This window comes from Cavia porcellus, unplaced genomic scaffold (genome assembly GCF_034190915.1).
Source record: "Cavia porcellus strain 051 isolate PalLab524CR breed Dunkin Hartley unplaced genomic scaffold, mCavPor4.1 scaffold_17, whole genome shotgun sequence".
Lineage (NCBI taxonomy): Eukaryota > Metazoa > Chordata > Mammalia > Rodentia > Caviidae > Cavia > Cavia porcellus.
This window is the reverse complement of record NW_026947500.1, coordinates 52,976,592-52,991,226: the sequence shown is the minus strand read 5'-3', so window position 1 is coordinate 52,991,226 and position 14,635 is coordinate 52,976,592. Positions and strand designations below refer to the sequence as shown.

Below are 14,635 nucleotides of genomic sequence, written 5' to 3'. Positions count from 1 at the left end.
TAGAAAATTAGTACAAATTATCACCTTAGTGAGTGGAATGAAGCAAACAGAAGAATGAGAAGCAGGAGGAGGAGGAGGAAAAGGGGAGAAGGAGGAGAAAGTAGTCAATGAGAACACAATAAAATAATAGCAAAATTCTATGCATCATATACTCATCCAAACTCTGATTCTTGGGAATGCTCAGTAACGTTGAAAACACTATGATCGAAGTGACCAGGAAATAGAAAAGTCATAGGTGACTAATATTAAGAATAAAGGAGGAGACATCACCATTAGCTCAATGAAGATTATAAATCTAATAAAGATGTTCTTAACAACACCATGCTTATAAATTTCAAAAATTATTCTGTGAAAAACACATATGATGAAAAGTCATTAAAGAAAAATTTACAATCTAAGTTGTCCTGTATCTGTAACTTAAAACACTCCTAGAAGAAAACTGCTATCCAGGTGCCTTCTACCAATTTCTACCACAAGGGCGATGAAAAAAAAAAAATCAATGTACGCAGACTCTTTCAGAAGAGGACAAAGGAGGGAACATTACCCAGCTCACCCTATGAGAACAGAATTTCCCTGATAGCAAAACTGGAAATGTATATTATAAGAAAAACACAGGATATATCCATCAACAACACAGAGGCAAAAATTCTAACAAAATACTAGGAAGATAAATACCACATTTAGAAAGAATAGCTAATAATAGCTAATGGGAATTTAGGTTAAGAATTCAAGGTTCAAAATTCAAAAGTCAATAATGTACGCTGTCTTAGTCATTTTTTATTCATCACTGAGACAAAATAGCTGATGCCCAAACTTGGGAAAGGAAAGCTTATTTCTCATAGTTTTTGGAGGTTTTAGTGTACACTCAGTTGGCTCCAAAGCAGGGTGACATGGTGAGGCTGCAGTTCATGGCAACCGTAAACTGCAAGGTGGAAACCAGCAAGAGAGAGAGAGAGACACGCGTTTTTTCTGCCATTACATCACATCCTGGTTCCACCCCTGGTTTGGATTGATGTTGTCAGTGGGTGTAGCACAGAAACCATCAATCCAAGCACTAGACAATGAACCAATCACAAATGTACAATGCAAAGGCATGAGGCTTGGGGACCATCAACATAAACCATTACATAAGTTTTCTTATCAATAAACTAAAGAAGAATACCAGATGATTTTCTCTTGACAGAGAATGATTATTTGATCAAATTTAATATTTCCAATAAACATAAAACCTCTTCAGCCTAGGAATAACATAATTTCTTTTAAACTGATAAAAAGAAAATATAAAAAGTTCCAACTAATATTTTACTAAATAGTGAAAGATGATTTCTCTACCATAAATATCAAGGCAAGAATACTCACCTTACATACTCACATTTAAAGTAACATTGGTTGTTCTAAACAATATAAAAGGCAGAAAAAGAGAAGACAAGAATACATACTGGGAAAAGGAAATAAAAGAGTTTTTTCCACACAGATCATAATTTTCTAATGTATAAAATCTTACAAAATATACAAAACAAGCTTTATGTATTAATAAGTTGAGGTAAGTGATAAGATTCAGGGCCAAAATATGGAACAACAAAAATCAATTATATTTGCAAGCACTAGCAACACAAAATTGAAAATAAAACTTAAAAAGCAGTACCATTTACAATAACATCTAAAGAAAAACAAAAAACTAAATTAAATACAAATCTTTAATTGTAAGACACTATTATTCTACATTTTTTTCCTGCTCACTCAAGAACCTGGACTATTCAGGGCAACAGTAGGATGGTGTATTTACTGTGGTTCTGACTCCACAATTAATGGTAACTGTGGTAGGAGAGACACAATATTACACCTTTTGTTACCTTGCCTGTGACCTTGTACCTTGGAGAAAGGGCAATTACAGATTAAGCCACATGAGCTTTAGGTGACTCTCACAGGGCAACTGTTGAGTGGGCTGAGTCCAGAGGTAGTTGTCTTTGACATAACCAATTATTTTCTAAGCAAAATAGCAAAAGTTTAAGCTCAGTCTCAGCAATTTCATGTGAAATTAGTAAAACCAGAAAGTCAAAATGGTAGACATCCCCATTCAGTAGTTATTAAATCTCTGGTTAGAGAAACATTTGGGTATTGTGGCCTGAAATAATGGGTATTGTGTCTCCAAGGAATAAATACTGAGTAGGTTTGTGACACATGCCAAATCTCATTCAGTCAGGTTGTAGCAAAAAAAAGAACAGAACAAGTGACTCCAGTTATATTTTTACATTGTGTATCTAAACATTACTTGTTCTCAGTTCCAATGTTTAGAAAAAATAATCGTTATTTCCACCAAACTGGATTTAGTTGCCACATTAAGCTTCCTCAAATAACAGAGTATTTAGTAACTCCATGTCAATGTGGTTAATTGAAATTTTCACTTCCCTTGTTCCTTAGTCTGACTTAAAACTATTTTAAGGGAGGGACAGGGACCTTCATACAGCCTGCATCTTAGTTGGTGAAATGGTTTTTGCTCCATCACCCTTTCTTGTGTGACATCTTCTGGCTCCATCAGCTGAGAGATCGTGGTCTCCACTTGACCGCGCTACTGTGCACACTAAGTGTCCTTTTCCTCACAGCTCGAGCACTTCTAACCTTGGCAAATCTTTCTCAACTTATTCAGTGTTCTTCAAGTCTCTGGTGTTTGAAGACCTGATCCTAAACACCAAGAAACAACTCTGAATGAGTGAAGTTCTTTGGAGTTTGGTTGTTGGAGCCCAGGATTATACCACTATGATCTGTTTCTTACTAAGTAGGAAAGAGGCCATGTAAACTTTTCAGAAAGTAATGTGTAAATACTTAGAAGACAAAGATCCTTCTGAGTATATCATGTTTGATTTAGAAATTTTCCTTCTAAAATTTGTTATAACAGGAATATTTTCAAAGACTCAAGCAAAAATTTCCTTTCAAGAATGAGAATAAAATGTCAGATAAAACAGAAAAGGCCTTCAATAAGAGGTAAAAAATAATTCATATAGAGTTAATCTTATATAATTATGAAATGAGCTTACACAGATTAGTATTTAATGACATGGAAATATGCCAATGCAGAGTATATGTAGGAAAAACAGGTGTCAAACTAGATATATGAGATAATTTTGTGTAACAGTGTAAATACATGAAAGAAAATGAAAAGGAATGAAGGGTGCAAGAATGAGTGATTGATAATTTATTTCACTTATGATTTCATCAAAACTCTGCTTATTTGGGAGATAATGAAATGTAACCTAATGATTGGACTAAACACTGTAAGCCCTACATACCTTACTTTCAGAGGGGTGAGTCACTTTGTCATAGAAGCACAATATTGACCTTGAGCACTGTGCTTCTCTTCCCATTGTGTTGAAATGGGACAGGTTTATGGGACCGTCTTCCACATGAATCAGGGGAACCCCTTCAAGGTAAAGGCTTTGGTGGACAATTGGCCTGATTTTTTTTTTTGTCTTTTCATTTTTATTGGTACCAGGGATCGAACTCACGACTGCCTACTTACAAGGCAGGTGCTGATGCCGCTGAGCTAAATCCCCAGCCCCAAGTGGCCTGATTTTAATACAGTAGTTGTCCGTCCTCAGGAGCAGGTAAGTTGCCATCAATGGTGTGGATATGATGGTGTTTATGCTTACTATGTAACACCAGGGTGGTAGGTGGGTAAATCTCATGGAAACACAAATGAAGCAGGTTGATGATGGATTAGCTTTGTTTTCCAGAAGCTCACAGACTGGAGGAATCATGGGGATGTGGGTCAATTTCAAGATTGTATGAAAAAATACAACAGCACTGTGGAACACTTATGATCTTGTTATAGGAATGTTTATTGTTTAAAGACTGTGAGACACAGAAATGGGAATGACCAAAATATGATTAAAAATAGAGATTTCAGCAGGTGCAGGGAGACTAAAGTGCCTTCCAGGAAGATATTTCACTTATGCTGTTCACACCTTTTGACAGACTGACAAGAGCAGTGGCACATTACTGACAGGGAAGAATAATGCCTAAAATATAAAAAGATGATTAAGAAAGATTTAGGCAAATATTCAAGTAAAAGGAATTATCAGTACTTTGAATATGTTTGCAGTTGAAGAGTTTTATAAATCACTCAATCAAAATGATTAAAGACTCTATCTACAAATGTTTTGAACACGTTGAGAAACAAAAGGTAAAAATCCACATATGCGAAAAACCGAAAGAACCGAATAGTGATTAGTAGCAAAATTTAGCTTCTTAGCGAAAAGTCAGTGCCTCCCGAGAACTGGTCATGCTGGGACTGGGAGGAGATCATCAAGAAGCCAGCCAGCCTTTCTGATAAAGCATGCAAGCCATGGGGGCCCAGGGAGAGAAAAGTCAAATAAGGCCACCCATAAGCCTATAGACACATGAGCTGAGAATCAAATATCCTCTCCCCCTGTAAGCAACCAACTGGTTCTGAAGACAGGCTAACTTGACAGCAGCTAAGGTACAAAAAGCAGCTAAATGTTTACATTGATTGGTAGATATTGCAGGCTTGGGACCTGCAGTCTGGGCATTTATTGGGAGGACGATGGTATGCCATACAGCAGAAACAGGGGATTTCCTTCTATCCTGTCCTTGAAGGTCAATATTGTTCTCACTATGTTGTTTCATTCTGATGAATTGTTTTGCTTCATTCAGTGTTCTGTTGGGACTGGTTTTATTCTGTTTTACTTTGGCTTGATATTGCTATACCTGATGAATGGACAAGTATTATGAAGATAACAAGACATACTGTGGTAGTTATTGTTGTTTTCATAGCATCGTGCTTTGAAGTTCTGTACCAATTTTGCTGCTGTTTTTGACTTTGTTCTATTTTGATTTGTTGGATTTTATTATCTTTAAAAAAATTCAACTTCTCTAAGACCCAGAATCAAGAAAACCAGAAAACAACAGTGTGACCAAGAGAAATAAAGAACTGGGTCACTTGGAATTAGGAAGGAATTAGGACAAAATTAGAAGCTATAGACAAGTTCAAAAACAAATCACCAGGTAGAGAAGACAATAAAGCAATCTGGAAACTTGCAGTGTTTTCTGGCATGCAGAACTTGTTTTCACAGTCACAAAGTAAGCCATGAGGACCTGCACCTCCAGGGAGAAATGGCACATATGGCAGTGGCATTGGCCAGAGGAGGGAGAAGCCACAGTGCCTGTGAACTGCAAAGCATCATGGGGTTTTGCCTCCAAGGCCACTTCACCACACAGCAGGCAACTGCTGGAGAGTGCAGTGCCTGCTGCATTGCCAGTGAGAGTTTGATCACAGCCTGTCTTGGAGAGGGTTTGAGAAATTAGGAGTGAGATTCAGAAAAACAACAAAACACTTGCACTTGAGGGTTCCCAGTGTAACCCTTCCATAACGACTGAGTGTAACAGCCACAAGAGATAGCTGAAGGTAGAGAATGAGCCACACAAACCCCCTGAAAGATTTAAACTCAGGCTGAACTTGACATGGGCCCTCCTGTTCATGCCAAGAAGTCAGCTCATGTTATGTGTTGTCTTAGTGTTTATAACATAATTATAGAGCTTGTAAAAACATTCCAAGTTGTACATTATTGGCCCTGAAAGTATGTCAGCATCGATTTTGTCTTGAACAATATTCGTCTTCTTGATATATTTGTTATTGCCTGGGTGGAATAGGTTTCTTTTTTTTTTTTTTCATTTTTATTGTTTTAAATTTTATTTAAGGAGAAAAAGAAAAAAAAAGCAGAGAAAGGGTACAAGTTATACAAATTTACAGAAAAAATAAACAGTAGGAAATCACTAGTTAGTGGGTTACATTTTGTCATCTTATAAAAAATTGTTCAAGTTACAAAATTAAAGCTTATAAAGTAGACATTCCAATAGTGAGACTGCAAACAGTTCTGTTCAATGATTCAACAAATCTCAGTAATATCATTATCTATCTTTTACACTTAAATATACATGCAGTTATGTCATTTAGAGCACTTTCTTTTCCTCTCTTTTGTACAATGACAATTACACATTTTGGGTTTTGTGGCTCCCACAGTTCTTATTACTTTTTTGGAAGAGAGTAGAACCAAATGTGACAGAACAGTTGGTCAGATCAAAAGGGTGGACGTAATAGTTAATGTAAAAGCATAATACTAGGTGATCAACAATGGTTACCATATGCCTTCCGCTATCTCTAATAGAATTGCCTATATCATTATTTATAATAAAATTGAACAAAACAGTAAAGAACAAAACCAACAAAACCAAAACAATGGAGACATTATAGGTCTTCAAAAGTAGAAAATAGTCAACCAGAATGGGCATTGAAAGGGTTTTGGCCCAGATACGACACTGTAGCCAGGAAAGCCACAACTGGAAGCAGGAAGCCCCATCTCCCCTGCCCCTAGGAAGTTACCTGTGATGCCCTATTCCCGCCCCTGGAAATTTACATATGGCGCCAAACCTAGGACCAATGGGCTACCTGTGCATCCCTAATGCCCGCCTTAGGTTCCACCCCAAACCGAGGCTATTTATAGGCCCCCATGCCACATGTCCGCCGGAGAGATCGCAGGACGCCAGTGGTGGGGGTGCCGGTCATCTCTCTCCATGTTCTCAGAATAAAGGCCGCTTTTTATTTTATATTTCTCATCTTTTGTTAATATTTTTCATCTTTTGGAAATAACCCTAGCATTTGGTGCCATAACTGGATCGGCAGGTGATTGACTCCTGGGACACACACCCAGTTGAGTCCCCTAGCCGATAACCAGATAACATCCTGGATTAATCCTGAGCTTTTTCCTCTCCCAAGACGTTCCTGTTTCAAGCAGCCTGCACTCTGCATCGGCCAGATTGATTTCAGGTGAGCACTCCCCGGGGAACTTTTGGCACTGGGCAGCCCCAGTCAACTGTTCTCCCCGTCTGCATGGGTCTGTGCATTTTCACGACCTTTGGACCACCCAGAGCAGGGTTCTTTCTGGGAAAACCTGTGTCCGCAAAATCTCTCATGTTCTTTGGGTTCGGATAGCCCAAAGCAGAGATTTTTGGGACCGCCCACACTGAAAGAATGCCTCACTTCCCTTAAAGCCTTGCGTTTTCAAGGGGAAAACTGTTACTGACCCCACACAGGCTCCACTGGTAAATCTCTCAGTGACGACCGGAATTTACGAGTTTTTGGAACCGTAGCCGCCGCGTGGTGCCACAAATAAGTGATGGCTTGTTCTGGACCTCCGTTTTTTTTCTTGCCTGAATCAGTCATGGGGAACGTATTTTCTAACTCCCAAAAGACGCCTTTACAATGCCTAATTTCCAATTTACATACTCTAAAAATTAAAGGTACCATAAAAACTGAACAACTAACTTTTTAATGCCAGGAGGTCTGGCCAACCTACCCACTTATTGGCAAGCCTTGGCCCAAACAAGGAATATTTGATCCCTGCATTATCAGGAACTTGTATGATTTTTGTCAAGCTGGCAACAAGTTATTAGAACTCCCTTATATTCAAGCCTTTCTTATTCTGAGAACACACCCATCTCTCATTAAGTCTTGTGCTCCCCCTGAGATACTTTTAGCTGTCTACTGCGCCAGAAACTTTTCTGTCCTGCCCTCTGTTGTTTTCCCGGCCACTGCCTGCCTACCACCAAACTTGTTCCCTTCCGTTACCTCCTGCTGGGCCCCTCTCCCCTCCCTCTATACCTGATTCTCCGAGCAGCTCTAATCCCTCTCTGTCACAGATACCTCCTGCTGTGCGATCATCTCCCTCTCTGCCTTCCGGGACCCAAAACTCTCCTAGCAGCTTTAATCCCTGTTAGCACTTCCTTGCAGTCTCCGACTTCTTCTCCTGAGAATTCTCTATCCCCTACAGCATTCTCACCACCTGCCAACCATACTAGGTCTCAGTCGCTATGTCCTTCCAGCAGGCTGCGTGATTGTTCCAGCTTGTGCCGGGAACAGTTGCCATGTTGCAACCCTCTGCCACATGGTATGGCGCTGCCATGTTCAGGAGGGACACATGGCGACAGGGCGCCGCCATGTTTTGTGTCACGTGACGGCGCCACCATGTTCCCAGGACCCTCACTGTCAACTGGCGCCCCCTTGTGGCTCCTCTTGTGAACTGCAACAGCTGCCCTGTTGCAGTGCACATGATGCTTCATTGTGCTGCCGACAGCAGTCCTCTCACTGCAAGGCACACAGTGAGACGCCATCTGCCTGTGTTTCCCAGGGTGACCAGCAGCAGCTCTGTAGGCCCTTTATAGATGATTGCTCACACGTGTCTACTGGATGGATGGCTGCCCAATGGCCCTCTGCTCTGGAAACTTCTCCTCAGGCTCTGCTACCACTTGGGAAGCAAGCTGGCCCCAAGGGACCTGTCAACATCCATATGCCTTTTCCCCTTTCTGATCTATCTCAGATTACCCTTAAATTAGGTAGCCTCTCTGTTGACCCACAGAATTATATCAGGCAATTTAAATGTATTGCTAATTGTTATGATTTACATTTTAAGGACGTTTATGTGATTCTAAATACCACTCTCAGCTCAGAAGAACAGAACCAGCTGTGGCAAGCAGTTCGAGAAAAAGCTGATCACAGACATAAGGTAAACACCGCTGACAATGATCCTGGGCCTATAGCTGTGCCAGAGCAGGTCAAGCACACTAACTATAACAAACTTTTAAAACAGGTCCAGGAGGCTAATAAAAACTCAGCTGTGTTCCTAAATTGGCTTTCTAATCCTCACGCCCCACAACCAGTTCCAGTTTGCGCACTGTGTTGGGCCGCCTCCCAGCCCCTCCCCCATGCACCATCCCAGCCCCTCCCTCCCCCATGCACCATCATTGCCGCTGCCACCTTAAGCGTTTCCAGGGGCAGTCCCAGCCCGCCCCTTCGCGCTGCATCCCAGCGCTTGCCCCACCCCCACTCTAGGTGTGCTCTGCTGGAGCACTGCGAAACAGCAGCTCAGCGGCTCTGCTCAGGCATGCTTTTTTACAATTTGGCTCTGCTCAAAAGATGCTTTTTAATTACAATTCTCAAAACTTTTAATCGAGGTTGTTGGTCACCTGATAATTTTACCAGCCTTGTGTATCAATCAAATCCTTCACCAATCTCCTGTTTAACCACTAAGGTTATAAATTCCTTTTTGCTGGGAACCACTAGCTCTATTTCAAGACAAGGGTTTTCTTCAAAGTTTTATTTTATTTGTCTTGGTCCATACTACTGCAAATAACAACTTTAAAAGTAAATGTGTTCAGAATTTGACAGTATTAGATCAGTTTTGATAGATTTATTCATAAGATTGCTAAACCTTTACTGAAAAATATTTCCATTAAAGCCTTTTTGGGCAGATTAAAGCTTTTTTTGTTAATTCTACATGTCACCCTATTAGAAAGCGATATGCCATTCAGATAAAGCCTGCTCTCTAATCTAAAATGCCAATATTAAATTCCTACATACTTACTTAATTCTACTATAGTCCAAATCCCAAACAAAAAGGCAAAACTTGACCTTCAAACCTTAGAGAGATCTTAATATGGTTTTTCATATTTTTAACACTTGTGACACTTAGAGTTCTGAGACAGGTAAACCTACACAAGGTGGAGCTGCCTGGCCCCTCCATGGTCCATGCTCAAATGCAGCAGAAGACATTGGGCAACAAAATGCCCCATCCTGGCATTCTTTGAGACCTTACTCCAGGGCTATTGGACTGTCCTAGCCACCAGAGAGTGGGTAAGTCATCCTAAGTTCTAGCCCTCACAGGAAATGTCGACACTTCCAGATTCGACACCGACAGAAAATCACTGCTGAAGACTGAGAAGACTCAGGGCCAGCAGCCCCCATTGTGGGTGTCCATCTCAGAGTCCAAGTTCCACTAAAACTCTCAGGTAAGACATTCTATATATTTGTGGACATAGAGGCCATATATACAGAGTTCTTCCTGAATATTCAGGCTGCTGTATTAAGTCCTCAATCTCTATGACTGGGTATTGATGGTCAACCTATGCCATTTACAAACAGGGCCTATTTTGTGCAGGTCCCAGTCCTAAATCTTAAAATGCCTTTTATACAGGCTGACTTAGACACACTGAGGCCTCAACAACTTCTACCTGTTGTTGCTGGTGGACCCTTCCTCAGTGATATAGACCACCCCCTTCCTTTCTGATTCACCAATTTGTCAGACAACCCTGGTCAAGACTCACAGATACATTTTGTCTTCTCACTTGGTTTATACTTTTTCAGGATACATAAAAGACTTTCTCATACTTGCTTAAGTTCTGTTACAACAAATCATTCCAAGGACTACAACCAGGTTACAGTGACCCATGCCTAAATCTAAATTGCTGGACTGCCATTCTGGTTTCACATCACTCAGGCTAAGAGGTGCCCTTCCAGCCCTAAATCTGATCATTCTGATTGGTCACCTCATCTTCTGTCACTACCCGTCTCCATCTCACAAAGGCTTCACAGCCACAGTTAACAGGCTAAGTCATGTTTTGTTATCCACTTTGGTTCCAAATTTCTTACATTCTATTAATGATTATTTTTACAGCAGGACTCTTTAACAGTATTGCCTACAGACTCCAACATCATGCATACCAGAGACAAGCCTTACCAACCTACCATCTTAACTTTTATGCTTTCAGATGGGGGAGTAATCACCTCTCAAAACTCCACTCCTCCTAACCCCATGTTTAATTTTCAGAATTCTGCCTTACCGTGGAAATGTTTCTACCTCAACATGGTCCTGATAGAATGATATGTCTAAATCAAAGGCACCTTTCCCTCTACCTCACCTGGGTCCTTAAATATGACAGTGCCATGTCTCCTCATAACATCTTGTCTCTTTGTTTTTCCAGTCTGACATACGTGCATTCAACAGTGAAGTTGTCCTGGCTAAAACACCTGGCACCAGAGTCTACCTGGACATCAACCTTCATCCTGTCGACTCCCCGAGGCTCCAGTTCAGTACCCTCTGCCAGCAGGAAGTAGTTAAAGAGAGAAATCTTTGCCCCTTTTCATAATAATAATCATAAGACGGGATATGAAAGGGTTTTGGCCCAGATAGGACACTGTAGCCAGAAAAGCCACAACTGGAAGCATAAAGCCCCATCTTCCATGCCCCTAGGAAGTTACCTGTGATGCCATCTTCCCACCCCTGGAAATTTACATATGGCGCCAAACCTAGGACCAATGGGCTACCTGTGCATCCCTAATGCATGCCTTAGGTTCCACCCCAAACTGAGGCTATTTACAGGCCCCCACACCACGTGTCCACCAGGGAGAGCGCCGGACGCCAGCGGTGGGGGTGCCGGTCATCTCTCTCCATGTTCTCAGATTAAAGGCCACTTTTTATTTTATATTTCTCATCTTTTGTTAATATTTTTCATCTTTTGGAAATAACCCTAGCAGGCATCATAATGAATCCCACTATCTTCACAGCTGTTGCCTAAACTTTCAAACCTGGTACTATCAAGCAAAACAGAATAGAGGAACATCAGTCAAAACAAGATTGTGAGAGCAATACAGGGCTTTAAATCAAGATAATGGAAAGTCAAAGTGGGTTACTATAATATATCCTGCTATTTTAAAATTTATTTTTCCCTTAATTAAAAGGATAAGAAAGTAAATAATAAAATGGAGATTGAGATAAAAGTGGGCATAACAGCAAATCAGCACAGATCAAAACCTAACCATTTAAGCAAAATAGTGTTTCACCACAAGATAATCCTGACATAAATGTAGTTACCATATTGTCTCTTTCCTTGAAATCTTTGAGTATAACTTCATATACCGTAGCATCAAATATATCAAAACAATGTAAAACCATTTAAGAGAATGACAGCATTACAGGGTATTTAGAATCAACTAACATAAAATGAACAATGGTTTCTGTATAATCTCCTTGTCTATAAAAGGTTTTGCTCATACTATCATATATAATAAAATCCAATAAGATACCACCTGTTTAGACCAATGGAGACAGAAGAACAAAAGCTTGATGAGCCTTCAAAACAAGATGATACTAAATCAGTATTACCTCTTAAGACATCATTTTCTCCAAAATAGCTGTTCCTATCATCCAATCTTCTCTGCCTCATTTCTGTTGAGCTCTTTTTCTGTCATTAGTTGTCAGTTTGTCTTCTTCATTTTGTTTTCTGTTACGTTCATTGTGGCCTCTCTGCTGCTACTTCTGGATTCTTCGTATTTTTCTTTTTTAGAATATCTTGCAGTATTCTCTGTAGAGTTGAATTGGTGGTTGCATATTCCCCTAGTTCCTCTTTATCCTGGAAGCACCTTGTTTTTCCATCAATTTCCAGGGATAGTTGTGCAGGATATATCAATCTTGGCTGGAGATTATTACCTTTCAAAGCTTGAATTATTTCCCTCCACGCTCTTCATGATTGATGGTTTGTGCCGAGAAGTCTGCTGTAATTCTGATGGGTGTTCCCTTGTAAGTGATCTGTTTCTTGTCTCTGATGGCTTTTAGTATTCTGTTCCTGTATTGGATTACTGGAATTTTAATTATTATATGCCTGGGTGTTGCTCTGTTTGGGTTGTAGGTGGCTGGGGTCCTGTATGCTTGTATGAAACAACTGAGTATCTTTACCTTTTGCTAAATTAGGAAACTTCTCCTGGATTATTTCTGTGAGTAGCTTTTGTAGTTCATTTGTTTGTGTCCCTACTTCTTTTATGTTCTTAATTCTTAAGTTATAGACCCTCTTATCATCTTCTAGTCTTGTATTATTGCTGTTTGTTTCTTGTTATTTTTAAGAAGTTTTTCATTTCATGCTTCCATATTACAAATCTGCCCTCCTGTTCAGACAATCTGTCCTTAGTTTCTTTCAAGATGTTATGCCAGTTTTCAATTGGCTGTTTAGTTTCCTGGTAATCTCTTTGAACTTGCTTCACATATTCTATGCTTTCTCTATTTTCTCCATTAAACAATTCTCCCCTCTTTTTCTGTTCTTCCATTCCACCATCTGTTTTTTTCTTGGGTGGTGCTTAGCATTTCTCTAACTATTCTGCTTATGTCTAGCTTCAGGTCATTAATACCTTCATTCCTGAACTTGTCTATGAGGCTCTCGAGATAGTGCTTTATATCTATTGATGCTGTGTCTGCTGTTGCCTCTTTCTCAGGATTGGGGACTGAGGACCCTTTCTTGTTGCTGCCTCTTCCCATATTCTTTGTTCCTTATATATGCAAGCATATATAGGAGGCCCAGCTTCCTTCCCTGTCAATCACAATCTAATTGAATTGTGCTGGCTAGGTGTTCCCACCCACTGCAGCACACCAGGAAGTTCCAGACCAGGCAGCCTATGCAGGGCCTGACTCTCCAGGTCACCTTCAGGCTCTGGGACCTGGGTTGTGCTAACCTACTGGGTCTCAGCCAGCAGTGTCACATGGGCTAGGCACTGCTCACCAGTCCCGCTTCAGAAGGGGATTGGTGACTGAAGTCACTGCAGCGCCCTGTTCCCGCAAGTCTGCCTGGTCCCAGAATGTCCTCTGTTGGAGTCACCTAGACTGTGGAAGAGTCCCAGTTTTCCCTCACTCACTGAAGGTGGATGTATGGTTCCCTGCCCATCCTGCTCTCGACTGCATTCACCGATTCCTGCTCTCAGAGCTTCTGTGCATCTCTCTCCCTGCCGAGCTGATGCAGACTCAGCCATGGTGGCAGGAAACCCAAATCGTGGCTTCCAATGGCGCAGGCTCCATCTTCCACGCTGAGGCTTTATCTGTTTCTGTTATAGCACCAGGATTGCATTCCCAGTTGGTTTCTCTCAGCCCAGTTCATTCTTGGGTCACCGGGGCATATCTCCTCTTGCTTATGATTCCCTAGTCAGCACCATTCCTGAATTCTAAGCTGGGTGTTTCAGAGAGCCTCCGTAGCTGCTGCTATCTGTCTGCCATGTTCTCCCGGAAAAGAATAGGTTTCTTTAAAGTGATGCTAACGTTATCTTTGTGTCATTAACAGTACTGAAGTCTATTCACAAATGGATCAAAGTTCTGAATGTTAAAATAGAAACAACTTGCTGGAAGATAAAAAAAGTTGGAGCTCCTCAAGACAGGCATAACAAAGACATTTTGGACAGAAAGTTAATGTCACAAATAATCATACCGAGTATCAGATAATAAGGTCTTATCAAATTAAAAAGCTTCTGCATAGTAAAGCACACAATCAACAGTGAAGAGACAACCTACAAAACAGGGGAAAGAGTTTTCAAGCTATTCCTTAGACAGAGTAACATCTAGAAAATATGAAGAGTTCAAGAAAATCCTATGTTTCAACATAAAAGACCCAATCCAAAATGGCTAACAACAACGAATCGACACTTTTCAGAAGAAGAAGAACAAATAGCCAGTGAACATGTGAAAAAGTTCAACTTTCTGGCCTCTAGAGAAATACACGTTAAAAACAACACTGATATTTCATCCCACTTTAGAAACTACGTCTGGCATTCCACAATGAAACAATAACAGGCTGGTGAAGTTGTGGGATAAAGAAACAATTCTCTAATGTTGATGGGAATGCAAACTAGTACAAGCACTATGGAAATCAGTGTGGAGATGGCTCAAAATACTAAAACTAGATATTCCACTCAGCACAACTATTCTCTTGCTAAGTACCATCCCCGTGGATCTGAAGATATTTCAGTGATACC

The 14,635-nt window shown here is 40.5% G+C and overlaps 1 long non-coding RNA gene and 1 pseudogene across 1 annotated transcript; both read left to right on the top strand.

The window, feature by feature from the left end:
• The window catches only part of LOC100723515 (glycine N-acyltransferase-like protein), a 120,184-nt pseudogene that overhangs the window by 94,802 nt on the left and 10,747 nt on the right, over positions 1-14,635 (top strand).
• Positions 8,485-11,515, top strand: LOC134470979 (uncharacterized). Its single transcript, XR_010040270.1, has 3 exons — positions 8,485-8,576; positions 9,753-9,858; positions 10,831-11,515. It is a non-coding gene; the product is annotated as an uncharacterized LOC134470979 (long non-coding RNA).